This window comes from Cebidichthys violaceus, unplaced genomic scaffold (genome assembly GCF_023349555.1).
Source record: "Cebidichthys violaceus isolate CVI_PGR_0920_01 unplaced genomic scaffold, fCebVio1.0.p SCAF_12, whole genome shotgun sequence".
NCBI classification, from domain to species: Eukaryota; Metazoa; Chordata; class Actinopteri; order Perciformes; family Stichaeidae; genus Cebidichthys; species Cebidichthys violaceus.
Window position 1 is genome coordinate 13,234,572 of NW_027176285.1, and position 15,801 is coordinate 13,250,372.

At 42.6% G+C, this 15,801-nt stretch overlaps 1 protein-coding gene across 1 annotated transcript in view; it reads right to left on the minus strand.

Moving 5' to 3' along the window:
* The window catches only part of lhfpl2a (LHFPL tetraspan subfamily member 2a), a 38,078-nt gene extending 26,809 nt beyond the window's left edge, over positions 1–11,269 (minus strand). The window contains exon 1 of the mRNA XM_068706514.1: positions 10,952–11,269. The gene's annotated coding sequence lies outside the window, so the exon portion shown is untranslated. The remainder of the gene's footprint in view (positions 1–10,951) is intronic.
* Positions 11,270–15,801: the final 4,532 nt, after the last annotated feature.

The window sequence follows — 15,801 nt, forward strand, 5'->3', positions numbered from 1 at the left end:
TCCCAAAGTGTTACAATCCAGCTGCTATTCCGGCCCTTTAAAGTGATGCCAAAAAATGGCCCAACATAAACTGGTTAAAGCACTGTTTTTTAGGAGCTGAGCTGTTGAACCCTTCCACAGCTGGGGGCAGACCATTATGTGGGGACTGGGGGGGTGTGTGTGTGTGTGTGTGTGTGTGTCTGTAGGTGTGTTCACTGCAGCCAGGTCCACCACAAAAGGCTCTTTCTTATAGTATTTAAGGGCTGTGGGAATATGGGAGCTGGATGGAAAGGAAGTATGCGGTTAGTTAACAATTTCAAGGAACATTTGGTAAATATGCTTTCTTGCTGAGAGTTAGTTGAGTAAATTGATACCTAAGCGATTAGCTTAGCTTAGCATAAAGACTGGAGGCAGGGGGAAAACAGCTAGCTTGGATCTGTTTAAGCACCAGCACGTCTCAAGAACACTAACTATCTTGTTTGTTGGGGTTTTAAGGGGGTTGTGTGCCGGATTACTTTTTTAGAATTTGGCGGTCCCAGTGGACAAAAGCGGTAGTGTTTCCAAGCACCAGAGTCCCTTTAAATCATTGCATGGCATATTGAACAATGATCACAATAATGGTTTTAAATGATAGTTGCAGCCCTACTCTTGACAGAGCAAGGCTAGCTGTTTCCCCGTTTACAGTCTTTATGCTAGGCTATGCTAAATTAGCTGTAGCGTAGCATTCAACAGACAGATATGAGGATGGAATTGGTCTTCTAATCTAAATCTCAGCAAGAAAATACTTTCCCAAAATGTCAAACTAGTCCTTTGAGTGTTTCAGTAGCCACACATGGCGGATGTTGTTTAATCTAAATCAAAGGTTGACTTCATTAAGACACATCAAGCTCTAACATTGCATCCTCCATAACCGTCTGTATCTGTTTAACATTCATTCCTCCAAACCGCTCTTCTTCTTCTTCTTCTTCTTCTTCTTCTTCTTCTTCTTCTCTCTTCACTCTCTGGGCAGTAATGAGAGGAATGTGAGGCTAAACAGAGAGCGTTCTCATTAAAATAACCAGCTCAGGAGCCCCAACGTCCCTCAGGCCAACATACACAACACAGGTGTTAAGACAGCAGCCGGTCTCCAGCTCCATTCGCTCTCCAACACTAATTCGCTTCTGCAAAGTGTTCAAACAGGCGATTTATTTGGGAGCAATCGCAGAGGGAGCCGCCAGCAAATATTTACAGAAGCTAATAAAGACGGATATCAGGCACAAACACAGGTTGTTTGTGCACCTAAAAGGTCAAATACATGTTTATCTAAAGAAAGACAAAATGGGATTTTTATTAATTACAAACTACGTGTCACCATCTGTTTCTAGAGTTTACAGAAACACAACATATATATATATATATATATATATATATATATATGTATATATATATATATATAAACTCCTTATCTTAAGACTGGAGCTGTCTATATTTATACAATACGAAACAGGCTTGACCAAGAATGACTTCATCTTTGTGCTCGGCAGCCAGTGTGTGTGTGTGTGTGTGTGTGTGTGTGTGTGTGTGTGTGTGTGTGTGTGTGTGTGTCACTGGAACATTTTTACAGGACCAACAAACTGTTGCTGCATCAGCACCACACAAACCGCTCCGTGGATTCAGTATCATCCACGTCCTGTTAAATTAAACACAAGTGACAGCTGATAATGATGCTGTACTTTGTCATGTAAAATGTATGGAACGTCCAAAAATTATTATTCTTGAGGATAATAAGCATTGTCTGCTCCAGCTCAGCTGGGCAGCTGCATTACATTTACCACACATAATTGTTTCGGAGCCAGCGCTGAGACAGCGGGGCTTTGAAAGCCTTTGCCAGGCGCTCTTCAAAGAGAGGAGGGGAAAAAAAACGTTTGGGTTCCTGGAGCCTGTGCAGCTTCCGCTTTGGGTTTGGGCGCGAGCTTCGGCTGGCCGACGGCGACAATGCTGCTCCAGGATGCCATGACGGGTCTCATGAAAATAGTTTACGTCCTTTTAATTGTTGTCTTTAATCGATGCCTCAATGTTACTGAACTGAGACGGGTGGGACTCTCCCGGATGACGCAACAATCCTATAAATTTATGTTTCAACCACCAGTTTTAATTATTTCAACTTTGTTTTCTCCGTCATTTTAGCACTGCGGCCAAGTCTAAATACTGCAATACCCATGAAGCTCTGCCACTGTCGCCGTGAAGAAGAAAGCTTTCAGAGCCATGACTCGGCAGTCCTTAATCACATTTCAGCAGTAAATTCACAGAGAAACAAAGATTTTTACTTCTGATTCCCAAGATAATTTATCCCTAGAATTCTTTAAGATGATTATCAGTACATAAAAATCGATTATTCCCCTTTTTTAGATGACATCACACCACTAAGGTCCAGCTCTATCTCCTCAGTTAGCCCTTTAATTCCCTTTGACACAAGCACACGCCCCCTTTTCCACCTCCGCAACAAAAACACTTAACACAGCAGTTACAAAAGGACTCTCAATCTGTAAAGTAAAAACACAAGGTGTGTTTTCACTCCCTCGGGGGGGGGGGGGGGGGGGGGGGGCATGCTGATTACACACTCTGCACTAATGCAATGATTATCCACACTCTATCCAATTTCCTCTCTTGTATATATAGTGTGTGTGTGTGTGTGTGTGTGTGTGTGTGTGTGTGTGTGTGTGTGTGTGTGTGTGTGTGTGTGCACTCCTACATGCATGCATATACAGACACATGTGTGTGTCCGGCCTGTAAACCACAGACCGCACACAGAGATGACATCACCTCCCAGTGATTAGTCCGTTATCTCAACGTTAAACTCAACAGATGGCTGCAGAGGGATCGTTCAGCGAGGCCGCTTTATAAATGTTATTAGAGATAGACGTGCTTTTAAGATGAAATATGGAATCAAAGAGGAGGAAATTATTTATTTTTTTTATCTCGTTTTCTTTGTTCAGATGTGGTGACTTCATCTTTGCCGACTCTCCACATGATAAAAGACAGGTGTATTAAGTGCTCTTTAATGTGGAGAGGAGGGTAATTTCTCAGGGTTGGATAAGAGCCAAGTTTCTACCAGACATGATGACAGACGTAATGGATAAAGGGGTTTCACATGAGTTCAAACACACACACACACACACACACACACACACACATACACATACACATACACATACACATACACACACACACACACACACACACACACACACACACACACACACACACACACACACACACACACACACACTCCTCCCAGGACTGTATGTGTGCTGCGGCCTCGCCAAATTGTGTTATCACGTCTGTAATTGTCTTTCAGAGGCATCATCTTTCCTGTCTAGCCTCTGAACCTCTGAACCCGCGGTGATAAAGATTCCCACTCAGTGTCACAGGCTATTGGCCCCCAGGAATCTAACGGCCCCCGCAGCAAACGGGGGCCATAACGTCTGCGTTAATGTGCCTAACCATCCTGAAAAGAGGATAAGTGTTTACATTATCTGGCGAGTGCATGCCTGCCATTAAGCGGCCTGAGCTGGGCCAACGTCGACACTTAAAAAGGCTGTTGAGGTGTCTGCTCGCTGGGAAAAACAACACAAGTCTCCTCCTCATCGTCCACGAGAGGAATGTGGAGAGAGGGCTTTACAATCTGTTTCAGTCGGGCAAGTTATGATTGTTGTTTCATGGCAGCAAACATGAATAATGACACAAATGCCTTTTGGAAGAGCTCCATTTCAGACCTATAACAGACCAGGTATTTTGAAACGTACGCACTTTGGAGACCGTTTACCAAAACGCTCTCTTTAGGAATCAAAAATGGAGGCTTAGTGTGGAAACAAGGGCATATTGGAGGAAAAAGAAAAGCATATCAGTGTGGAAGTAAACTCCGGACAGATGGACAGAATAACGGATGGAGGTCAGAGGCAGCCGAGAGTGAGTGATCTCTGGGGCAGCAGGGCTGTCAAAGGGAAGTCACGCTGCTGGTGGAGGGAGGAGGGGAGAAAGGGAGGGACGTAGGAAGAAGAAGGAGGAGGGGGAGAAAGAGAGGTCACAAAGGCAGCTCCAGACGCCTGCCCCTGGGAGACGGATCACGGATGTCTGACCCAGAGTCGCTCCAGTTAATTGTGAAACAAAAGAGCTTTACCTTCTCTTTCTACTCTCTGTCTCCTTACTCTGTCATTACTGCCCTCTGTGATTCACTTCTTCTTGTTTACTCTCCCTTCTCCACGCAGCGAGCGACGGCCTAATCCCCGCTGTCTTCAGATGTGCAAATACCACTTAGCTGCAAAGACAACAGCAAACAAAGAAATGCCTCATTCTCTGCAAGTATTCGTGTCCAGAAGGCTTTGGACGAGTCAAAGCTAAAAAAGGGTCAACCACGTAGACTCACGTTTTGTTTCTGCAGGAGCGTCACAACCGCAGTGAACTATCGCTGCTTTTCTTGACATGATACGTTTAGTTCAGACAGTTGAGGGGCTTTATGAGTTCATTGTAAGAGGGAATTGACTCTTGAGTTGAACCTAAAACTGTGTTTATTTAACCGGCGCCACGTCGGTGCCGATCTCACCTGAGATTGGATCAAACAGGATGCATCTGTGGACGAGCCCGTGGCGGTGAAAACTAGCCTGGCAAATACCAGTTTGATTCAATTACGCCTGCTCCTATCAGCTCGGAGCTTTGGGGTGTTTCGTGTGATGGAGAATCAAACCTGATTGTCTTTCTTGTGGTGTAAATTATCTTGATTTACTGGTGAAAACATCTGAAAACAGGTTAATTTGTGTTTGTGCTGAAGCCTTCCGTGACTGCGTGGTTCTCACAGGTGCTGTAACATGATCCCTTTAAGTGAAGGGGTCACTCTCACCTGGAGAAGAGCAGTAAACTCAATCAACTCACAGCTGCAGACACCGCTGGGCCGACCTCTGCTCTGTGACACAGAGGGAAGATTCCTGAGGTTTTACACAGAATTTAACCCAAAAGTTTCACAATAAACCCTCTGAAGTTTTACATTAAGCCCCCTCCACAAACTGTCAGGACATATGGCAAAGAAAAGTATTTAACACTTTATCGAGGTAAGAAATTAGATTTTTTTTTCTATTCAGTTGTTTATAATCTATTGTAATTCAAATATTAAAATATCTGTTCATACATTGTGCGTGTGAGTAGCTTTGAGGGGGCTTTAACCACGTGTCATTGTGCAATCCTGTACTGTACAACGACAACAAAACCTCAAACGTAAGTTACAAACGTTAGCATGTCCGGCTAAGAAAAAAAACTTCCATGGAGCATTTCATTAACTCACAAAACAATATTTGGGTGTAGAGTTACAGGTGAAATAAAGCCCATTAGCTGAATCAACATTATCATTGTAAGCTGCACACTGTGGCAGAAGGGAAAGCCTGACAGGCATAGAAACGGTCATTAACGGTCGACTACTGTGAATACAGTTAGTAATGTGAGCAGGATTAGGTCAAACCGGTGACCTGCTTTATATTCAGCATGAGTCACCGCTATTAAAAACTGATGCAGGCCAACGCAGGATGCATTGGAAAGACAGAAGGAGCGTTACGGACCTGCTGCTAAGCTCCGGCTACCAGAAAAGTAGTGCATTGGTTGTGGTAAATGAGCGGTGACTGCACACCAAAATACGGTTTCCTTGGAGCTGGTGAAACCGGGACCCAAACACAAAGAAATCAGGCCTCTGTGCTGAGAATTTACAGTAAAAAGTGAGTGAAAGTGAAAGGACTCTGTATGACGAAGGGACCTTATTTTGGGAGCTAGACTCAAAATGAAACTACGATAACTTGATTTTATGCTAAAAGACACTAGAAGTTAGAAATATAGACACATACACTTCATATAAAACTCATATCTGATCTAACACACGTGACAAAAAGTAGACTGAGATTATTTCATCCCGTACATGACCTCTCTCGATGCAAACAGCCCAATTGATACGTTTATGACAATCAAATGTGATGACTTTCTGTTTTGTATCACTGTAAATTGAACAGACTCTTGGAACTAAACATTTTCGCTATTCTCTGACATTTTATTAAAAAGAATAGTTCAATAATGTTGGGGGAAAACTGCTTATTTGCTTCTGTCTGTGCACTAAATATGCGGCGAAAACTAACACACAGTTAGCTTAGCTTAGCTTAGCATAGCGTGAAGAAGGAAGCAAGAGGCAAATTGTTCCAGATGTGCATATCTTTGTGTAAAAGTTGTTGTTCATTACACTGCGTACAGATTTAACAAACAAGATACAAAGTGTTAATTAGTGAGCAATGCCTTTATTTTTGTTTTTAACCTTTGGGCAGAGCCCTGGCTAGCTGTGAAGCTAAGCTAACCACCAGCTGGCTCTAGCTAAAAAAGCGAATAAGAATATTTCCCAAACTATTTGTTTCACCAAAAAGAAAAAATAATTATAAGCTTCAACCTTTGTGTGAGTACGTAATAAATGAATAGACTCCATCTCTTTGTTGTCATTGTTTTCTTTCTTTAATATAAACTGGGAACCGACTGGAACATGAAAGCAAATTGTGAATTTCAGCTGTTGTCACAAACACAATGTGCAATCTAGTGTAATCTGGCTCATGCAGTTTAAAGCCTTTTCCATGACCTAAGCCAAACTGAACATTCGACACCGCCTTATCGCACATTACACACAGACGGCCTATTGTGGTGGGTCGTAACCTTTTTTTCGCGATTAGCATACAGCTGTGAGGCCGTGGTCTCCGAGTGTGCTCCGGTTCCAGCTTAATCAATATTCAAACACGTCTGGTGCAACATTAGCTTAGACAGGAAACATGGCGGGGAGGAAAAAACACAGGAGATGCAAACGCTGACTGAGAGGCTTTAAACTGAAGTGAACTGAACACAACCGGCAGACTTTAATGAGCCTGCAGTTGCTCGGGGACCAGATAAAGTGCTGGAGGCCGTGCAGCTGCAAAACCCCACCGTCCGTCTGCCGTGCACTCCCCTGAGACTGACCCCCCAGCTCCGCCACAAAGGAACAAAAAACCCACCGCAGATTCCTTCTCCTCATTTCACCCGGCAGGAGGGTCCTGCCCCCACAAGTCATTCTTTGGACGTCTCTTTCTTTTCTATAATGGAGGCTATGTTCCACGCAAGCCTACCTTCAATAGATGGAGGGGACAAGTGTAGGGTGGGGGCTTTGTTATTGTGAGGAACCCCACCCTGCTGGTTTCCCAGTAAACAGCAGGCCGGAGAGCCTCAAGAGCTCTACTTGAGGTAGATGTACCCCCAGGAGAGGCTCATCTCTGGGAGCCACAGGGGGGCCCAGAGGACGGGGAGAGAAGGGGTGATTAGCTCCAGCGCTGCCCAATCTAATCAGTGTGCATGACTGCCCCACAGTGTAGCATGTAGGCGTGGGGGGGGGGGCTATGGAGGGCTGGGAGAGTTAAATCAGTTGTTTCAGAACAGGGGGGGGGGCACACGCAATCCAATCCACTATATCCCGTATCTATAGATCGAGAGAAGAGCGAATTTGTGCTAATATGAATACACTGATATGGGACTTTGATCCAATTCCGACTCGAATAGCTGGATCGGCTACAGGGGGCCGATCTGGTATCAGATCAGAACACATCGGTACTCTGTATCGGCCAATACCCAAAACCCAGGTATCGATATATCGGGATTGAAGAAGTCGAATCGGTGCGTCCCTTATTTGTACTGCATCACCTTATGTCATCTTGAGTAGATAAACCAGCCGTGTAGAAGAGATGTACATTCAATAAACCACGACATCGTACTATGCAGGTGTTTTTGAAATATACAGTATACACATGATAAATACTATTTAAACATCAGTACAACAAGCAGAATGTACGCTGGTCTTTCATATAAGATTCAATGTTATACGTAGACTACGACTATCAGAACAATACGAACTTTCAGGCTCCCAATGCAGTTTAGTTCATGATCAAATCAATTCAAGAACAAGATGTTTGAATTAGTTTTAACTTCCTCAGACAGACAACAGTGGAGCTCAAAGCCTCTCGGACGCCTTTCTCCTCCTCTGTATATGCAGACGGTGACACAGACTTTTCCAGTACCGGTGAAACAGACTATTTCTGACGCTGCTTTATTATAATAAAAATAACACAAAAAAAAGAAACAAACTCTGACACACACGGCTGCTTTCAATTCACTCAGAATGACTCCTTTCAGAAGCTTGGAACGGAAAAACCTTCTAACGTAATGTGACCCACTTGAGATTTGTCAGAATTTTTAAGACCGTCTTCCTTGCATTACGTCAATTTTATGGCCAAATAAACAATCTTTAGGGCAACAAGACGCGTATTTCAAACCCTCTGTGATGTGTTGCTTTCATTAGAGCACTTCCTGGATGCTCCTGTATAAAGTTTTATTGACCGCACTCATTGAGAAACAAAAGAATACTGTGGTTAAAATAATGATGCCCCCCCCCCTCACAAAAAAAAAGTGCTGATTGTCAAAAACAGCTGGGAAAGTGAATATTCTAACTCGAGTGTAGTGAAACAGTAGTCTGAGGAAATATGATGCACATGAACCGGCCTTGTTATCAGGATTGATCCACAGCGGCGCTCTGCCCTGACAAACTGTAATCCAGATGTTCGTCCCAGCCGGCCGGAGTCATCTGGTTTGACCCCTGACACGGCGAGCAGCCGTTCGATTAGTGGATTTCACACTCTGGTCACGGTGACACCGCAGCGCTGGCTTTGGTTTCAAACTCACACTGATAGTGCCCAGGTCTGATTTCCATCAGCGGGGGGGAAAAATGTAACGCTCACAGATGCATAAAAGCGTTTATTTAGGCTCCAAATGTTTTGGATATGCAGATCAAATCGTCCGACTAGGAGACATATACTGACCCCCTCTCCCATAAACTGCAGCCAGCATCCTGGATTAATGACAAAAGCACTGCCATCAAAGCCCAAAGAAAAGCACGAAACACAGATGATGTGGTCTGTATGAATGGTAGTTCAACTTTTCTCTTTTTTTCTGTTTATGAAAAGTTTCACCAACTGGATCATCTGCACCAGGCAAAAATGAGTCTGGTAATATTTAATTTCCATGCTTTGAAGGTTGACCAGTCTGTTTAGGAAAGGAGAGTAAAATAAAACATTAAAAGAACTTCTCCAAAAGCATCTGCGCTGCCATGCTGCCAAGAGAGAGAAATGTATTTTTTCTTGCGGCGCAAACGGAGGGTCGTAATGAATGAAGCTTATTTTAATGGGCCAAACACGGAGCCCTGAGGCACCACGTGCAACTGGCGCATAACCCCAAACCACGGACGGTCCCTCAGAGTGGACAAAAAAAACCCGCCATCTTTAATGCTAGTCACTCATTCTGGAGATGACCTAAGCGTCATTAAACATCTGAAGCTCATTTGCGTGCCTTCAAAATTACAAAGAAATGGCTCAAGCTAATTACAGAATACGGAGTCACAACCGAGACCACACAGTGGCTACAATGATGTAATAAAGCGACAACAATACATGTTAAACAACAATCCTTTAGCACAAAAACTACAACAGCTGAAGTGTTAATCTGGTAGCGGAGAGTTCCACGTGGAAAAAGACGGTTCGTGTGGCTCTGAGCTTTCCTACCACAATGGATCGGTGACTGGGGTTTGGAACAAAAACACTACACGCCTCATGAACACTGCGTCTGTTAAAGCATTGCAATAAAGAGCATCACACGTGGAAAAAAAAAATAAAAAAAATCACTGCTCGTTGGAGAAAAGCAAAGTAGGGTTTTCTATATGCAAAATGCATAACATGTGTTCCTGACTTTGGTTACCTCATGGTCCAAAGACTTCATACATAAAAAAAAAAGGTCTTTGCCCTCAGGAGCCCTTTCTCTTTCCCACATCAACACTGGTTTTACAGGTGGGACCTGTTCTCAGGTTCACTGTTGAAACACAAAACACAAAAGACAAGAATCTGTGTTGCACTTTGTCGAACCGTAGACCTCCGATATGTCGAACGGGGCCAGGATCAGGTGTTTGGGGGTCAGTGATGCTTTCGATGGGGCTCCCATGGAACGTTAAACGTGGTTGTTTGTAGCGCTGAGAGAATTACACGATTCATTTGAGTCATTTTACAAGAAGAAATACAAAACACTGCCTAATTCCAGCTTCTCAGCTGTGAGGATTTGTGGTTTTTCTTTGTCTTATTTGATTGTAAACCAAACTTATTCGGCGGTCGGACAAAATAAGACTTTTAGAAACATGATCTTGAGCTCTGGAGACATTATAATGGACATTTCTCCCCATTCATTGACTAAACAAGAGCATTAATGTTTCATATATGTGTCTGTCCATCTGTAATAAACCTTTTACTAGAAAATAATACACATGGTGTAACAAATCAGATGAATAAAGGAAAGGAAGGAGGTCTTTATGTTGCATTTTGCACACAGCAGCTGCAACTAATCATTAATTACATCAGAGCTGAGAAGCTATTAACTGATAAGAAATTAATCTGCAACTAGTTTGACAACGGACATTGTTTTGTTTAAGCTTCTCAAATGTGAAAATGTGACGCTAACATTAGAGTAAATTGGTTAATTGGGGATTTTTTTCAACTTAAAAACCTATTTCCGCTCTAACATATATCCATTTTGAGACACTCATATGTATAAAAGCTGTAATAGTGAATGAATTAAAAGTGATAAACTGTCACTCTTGGATCGCATACTACCAGGAGGGGGTCATACTGTGCTGCAGCCTTGCCTGGCAGAGCATCAGTCTGCTCGGCTTTCCTGCCACGAGTTTCCCCTTTAACGCAGCTCCGGGAGCAAAATGCCAAAAACGTATTGAAAAAAAACAAACGTGGAGACACTTTGGTGAAAGTCACAATTACGCGCGGCTGAAACACTTCAACGTATACTTGTTTCATGCACGAGTACTGCTGTTAGTACTTCTTCAAGAGAGAGTTTTTCTACTTACGTGTAGCTGCTGGCGGTGTGTGTTTTTGGGGTGATTTTCTTGTTGAAGCGACGCCTCTGAGGATCTGTTTGTTGCGTCTTCTCTGTGGAGTTTAAGTTGTCGGGTTTGATCCGGACTCTTTTTTTTTTTTTTTCCCCTTCAGCGTCTCCTCTTCATCTTCCACGTTGTCTCCGGGAACCACAGCAGAATGAATGGTTCCGTCCTCCTCTTCTGCTCCGGGACAGACTACCGTTGGGATGGGAGTGACTGCTGCCCCCGTCCACCAATCACTGCTGCTCACACTCATGAGGACGCATTATTTATTGAACGCCACTTCACGAGAAATACTCTGGGAGAGACCGCTGCTGGGAAATGTGTGTTTCTTTTTTTAATTGTTTTCAGATTAAATGAAGAAATTAAAAAGATGAATATAAAACCCAACAAATTAAAGGAACAGTGCGTGGCATTTAGGGGCAGGAATGGAATATAACAAAGTGAAAGTCCACCACAGCCTTAGTTCACCAACTGCATCATTTAAAAAGTGCAAAAAAAAATCCCCAAAATGCCATATTGTTTTTGTGTACAGGGACATGAATTGTCTGCTATTTCATGATAACATTACGTTACAAATAAAAGTTAGATTTAGGCAACAAAACCACTTCGTAGAGATTAGGACTAACATCATGGCTGGGTTTAAAATAACTACGTAAAGTTAGGTTTAGGCAACAAAACCTTCTCTGTCGTCAGCTTCTCAGCTATGATGCTTTACTGCCTTTCTCCATTTTCCTTTATGATAAGAAACTTAATTTATTTGGGTTAATGAAGACATCACCTTGGACTTTAGGAGATTAAGATTTTGTAAATTAACTGATAAATCAATTAATCACAAAAGTAATCAGCAGGTTAAGATATTCTTCTACAACAATAACACTCAAATGTATTAAAGAGGAAATTGAACATTTAGTCTGACAGCAGTTGTTGTCTTAGCGTCTCTGATTACCACTCACCCTAAAGACACGCTATACTCACACAGCACTACATGGACATTTGGGTTGTCTCCATGTCACATTCTCTCTAAATCTTAGTCTTAACCTTTACTGGGAGGCTAACAGCTGAGCTAAAGACTCACAGCTCACACCAGGCAATGCAGACGGCTCACATTCTAGAACGTCCAACATGTCTGTCTATACAGCTGCACAGCTAAAAGCTGTTCTTAGCATTATTTCCAGCTGCATGTGTCCACAAAATGCATGCACCTCCCAGTCCCAGTCTTTTATTCTCGCGTGAGGATGTGCAGGAACGGTGCAAAACAACAACAACTTCTGTGCATTCATGCAAGCTTTGCACGACAGTGAAGGAGTGTGAATGGACTATTCTGAGACTGTTGAGACTGGGAGGAGGACGACTGGAGCCAGGATCTCAGGCCGGTCGAATGAGACTTGAATGCAGTGAAAACACACAAGAGTCTCATGACGTGGTCCGTGTGTTTCTGGTCAAACAGCAGTTATTGTCAATAACAACAGCCCTGATGTTATCCATCCAGCTCCTGGGAGCGTCGTTAACCCGGACTGAACTTCTACTTGACAGTCAGAATGAAAGCACAACAGAGTACAATAGAAATACTCCTATTATACGTCATGTATTGTGTAGTTTGAGCTACAAGCTTTGCTTCCCAATCTGAGATCTGAATGGATTTGAAACACTAACTGATTCAAATTCCTGCATGAAAAGATTTTTTCCTGTTTAGATTTTGCACCAAATAAACAACGACAACGTAGATTATATTGTTATATTGTGTGTATAATGTCATTGTCTCTCTATGTTAACATTCTACATTTTATGTTATTTTATTTGAGTTCATTTTCAATTTTATTTGTTCGATTTATTGAGTGAAAGTGCCACAAGTAGTTTCATGGCATAGCTATTGTAGAAGGACATAAAGATCAGACCTATTCCCCCTTTTTTGTAAAATATTCAATATTTCCTGGAAAAGTTTACAGAGTAATTTAAACTGTGTTACGCACATATTCCCTGTACTTCCTTAAGCATTTCATTGGTAGCGCACAAAATGTTTACACTGTAATTTAATGGATTTAATCTAAAGTGTTACTGAAGATGTTTCCAGTCCTTGTTGGAGAATAAGGTAGAGTAGACTGAGCCCATGCTCTGCTAAAGACCTTCAATCATCCTATTAACCAAGGAGGCATTGAGCTTGAATCTTCTAAAGCTCTTCTGTCTGTAATTACTCTGAAAAGTGATTACATGCTTCAGGAACAAGAGCGATGAGTTGCACCTTCTGCCCCAGAAACAAACTTTAAAATAACATAACAATTTCAGGGTTCCAGTCTAATAACGCCTCCATGAATGTGATCTTTTTTTTTTTTTTTTTATTATCTGTGGTGGTCTTCCAACACTGTGAGGAGCTTTTCTTCTTTGTTAGGTGTGATGAGCTGTTGGATTTCCCCCCTTTCGAGGCTCAAGGTTCAACACATTCCTGCCTGCGCTGGTCAGTATGATTTTAATCTGTTTTCACAGGCAGCACAGACAGACACAATCTTGTTTGGAATTCCAGTCCCACCTCACGTCGGTGTCTCCTTGTGGACACACCAAAAGGGGAATCAAGGGTGGCAGCCGTTTTCTTTTTTTAAATGCATGCGTTATCCCACATGTGCTCACCATCACAACATCTGCTATCATATCTTTTTACGCTGTCATATCTTTCAGGGCCATCACACTGGTGGCACACATAGCTTTGTCACAGCTGAAAAAACAAAACGTAAAAGAGTCAGGGGTGGGTGGTGGTGGTGGGGGGGTGACGTCAGAGCCGACGAATCCCATGTGTTGATTCAGCAGAGGCAAATCAGAGTGCGTTTGTCACTCCGCGAGGCAGACTTCACAGGGCAGAGTCAAAGTGCAGGATTAAGTGTGAAAGACACACCAAAACCACTTTGGAAAAAAAAAAAAAAAAGGAGACAAGTTGCGACACTCATAATGACAAGATGGACGAGCTTGTCAGGAGGAGTAGTTCACCACAAACCAGGGCACGAGAAGTGCAAAAGTGGTCTGCGAAGTGATACTCACAGAGCGGGTAGCAACGTCTAATTAAATGAGCCATCCCATCATCTTAAGAAGCAGAGTTTTGATTGCAGAGTAAACTAACAGAACAAGTGACAAATTTATAGCCTCAGCAATGTAAAAAGTGCTTTCTCAGAAACATAAAATCATCATGTGGTATTCTGGTAGTCGCCCATTACCAAAATCCCAGTTTTAAATTCCACCAAACAGACACTTTGGTAGAAAATGGTGGGGCTCTTTTCTTTTTTTAAAGCACGTATACACTTTAGTTCAAACAGACACTCACTCAAAATGAGAAACCACTGATTCTTAAAAAGCAAAAAGTAGTTTTTAAAAATGTAGGCATATTAGTGGCATCACACAGTAGCCTTGGGGCGGCCATATGGAGTAGACTGTTACTAAATAAATAATTCAGGGGAATACGACCCAAAATCTGAAAAGACGCTCATTAATTAAGCATCAAAGTTCCATCTGGGTCTAGTTTGACACCTTGACACGCAAATCATAACTCAAGGTCCACTTACAAGCTTTTTACAAGCATCACAGTCTTCATCACAGGACTCACAGATTCTAAGGATGAGAAAAGTTTGCATGGACGATATCTCCGAAACTACTGAGCAAACGCTCCATCCAGTGATGAAGACCATGTGACACGGTTGAAAGCTCCGTAAAAAGCTTGGAAGTGGAGATTGAAATGTCAAAATATTCATTGATGCTTCATGAGATTTAGATAAGAGGATAGATACCAAACTCATGCCTGTTCGTTGAGTACGACGCTAAATTAGCTTAGCTTAGCATAAAGCGTGGAAACAGGGGGAAACTGCTAGCCTGGCTCTGTATAAAGGTAAAGGCCTACCAGCATGTTATATATCAAAATAATAAGGTGTATAAATAAAAAGTCATGTTTTTTTTTTAACAAGGTTGTGTCAGACTACTTCTCAGCCAGGCTAGCTGTTTCCCCCCGTTTCCAGTCTTTATGCTAAGCTAAGCTAACCGTCTCCTCTTGTATTTAGCACACAGACAACAGAGTGGTATCAATCTTCTCATCTAACTCTCAGCAAGAAAGACATTTTCAAAAACTGTTCCTCTACTGTTAGGCTCAGTTAAGGCCTATCATTTCATACCACACTGTAGAAACTGTAGAGACCAAACTTCAACAATAAAATCAACAACTTTGGCTCAGAAGAAAAACCCATTTATAAAGGAAACAGGAGTCCGTGACATCTGACTCTGTGCAGCTCTACTGTTCTCCACAGTAAGCAGCTTTGTTGTTGGCCTCGCTCGGCTGCCAATCAATTCACATGGCGGGTTAAAGGTCACGGCCCACATTAGGACACGGCCGCCCACTCTCTGCAGGGAGCGTTTCCTGTGGTAGTCTGCTGCCAGTAGGGGGTCCATCACCAGGAGGATAAAGGCCAAAGGGGCTGGATGTATTGAGGAAATTAGTTGATCCCGCTTAAATTCAAAATATGCAAATTGTCCCTTCTGATTTTCCTTCTTTAGTATGTTTGTTAAAAGATGTGGGGACAAAATCTTTATCGACAGCAACCCTGAAGATCACCATAACTGTATCTCGACCTCGAGCTCTGTACGTCCTTGAATGACTGGCATGAGGAAGTTAAAGCTGGAGACATAACAAGAGGGATACGTGAAGAGCGCATGGAATTCCTCACATTTCCAACCCCTACTCTAGAAATACACTGAGAAGCCATTTAGCACCAACTCGTTAACAACTGGAGGGAAACAAGTAACCTAAAGAAATAACTTGATAGGAACAGAATCACAACTTCAGTCTG